Below are 1,663 nucleotides of genomic sequence, written 5' to 3' on the forward strand. Positions count from 1 at the left end.
GATGTACAAATAGCACATAAGAAATCACACAATTGTTTCCCACGCTTGTATCTCTTCGTTGTATAAAATAGTGCCCTAGATTCCACGTAAAATACTATTTTAGTCTAACATAACAGTAATTTCCCTTCCCCTCCTCCTCCTCCCCCCCCCCCCCCCCCCCCCCCGCCAAGAAAAGACGTATCTTTGTATCATTGCATTCTAGCATCTTTGACACTCATGTACTTTGCAAGCTCAGTATTTGTTTTCGTATAAATCAAAACATGTACGTCGAAAATTCGTTTTGTGACCGAACGCCCCTCCCCTCCCCCGCCCCCCCCCCCCCTCCCGAGTGGTCTACAATGCAGTGCAACGCTTGTGACAGTGAAACTACAAGTACGCTTGTAAATGAATTTAATTTCGACAAAACTGGTAATACAAATGCACCAGATGGACATCACAAATACGTGGCGCAAAACCATTTTGGCTACACGTTTGTAATTTCATTATTGTTCATCCTCGGGCAACTCAAAGGAAATCATCGTATAATCTGTATTGATGGAAGCATGAAAACACCGTCTAATGACGCATTTGTAAAAATTCGAAACCGATAACGGTACTTTTGAATAAGGTGACCTAAAACCAGTTTGTGTCTGGTTGCTGTACTCTATGAATAATTTATTTTATGTAAGAACCACTGTCTCCAATCGTGTCTATCTATGACAAAACTGTGTATTGAACATGTCTTGGATAAGTCGCCCACGACAACTAGAAGCCAATGTCATTTTGCTTTTTATCTGATTTTTGGCCCCAGGACACTTAGAAACCAGTATTCCTTATCCGATGTGGTGCGACCTTGCCGCAGAAAATCCTAAGAAATTTTGGTCTTATGACAAAGCGATAGGTGAATCAAAACAAAATGTCCAGACACTCTGTGACCAAAATGGTACTGAAACATAACATGACAGACTAAAGGCCGAAACACTAAATGTCTTTTTCCAAAGCTCTTTCACAGAGGAAGACTGCACTGTAGTTCCTTCTCTAGATTGTCGCACAGATGACAAAATGGTAGATATCTAAATAGATGACAGAGGGATAGAAAAACAATTAAAATCGCTCAAAAGAGGAAAGGCCGCTGGATCTGATGGAATACCAGTTCGATTTTACACAGAGTACGCGAAGGAACTTGCCCCCCTTCTTGCAGCGGTGTACCGTAGGTCTCTAGAAGAGGGAAGGGTTCCAAACGATTGGAAAAGGGCACAGGTCATCCCTGCTTTTAAGAAGGGACGTCGAACAGATGTGCAGAACTATAGACCTATATCTCTAACGTCGATCAGTTGTAGAATTTTAGAACACGTTTTGTGTTCGAGTGTAATGACTTTTCTGGAGGCTAGAAATCTACTCTGTATGAATCAGCATGGGTTTCGCAAAAGACGATCGTGTGAAACCCAGCTCGCGCTATTCGTCCACGAGACTCAGAGGGCCATAGACACGGGTTCACAGGTAGATGCCGTGTTTCTTGACTTCCGCAAGGCGTTCGATACAGTTCCCCACAGTCGTTTAATGAACAAAGTAAGAGCATATGGACTATCAGACCAATTGTGTGATTGTATTGAAGGGATCCTAGATAACAGAACGCAGCATGTCATCCTCAATGGAGAGAAGTCTTCCGAAATAAAAGTAATTT

This window comes from Schistocerca piceifrons, chromosome 9 (assembly GCF_021461385.2).
Source record: "Schistocerca piceifrons isolate TAMUIC-IGC-003096 chromosome 9, iqSchPice1.1, whole genome shotgun sequence".
NCBI lineage: Eukaryota > Metazoa > Arthropoda > Insecta > Orthoptera > Acrididae > Schistocerca > Schistocerca piceifrons.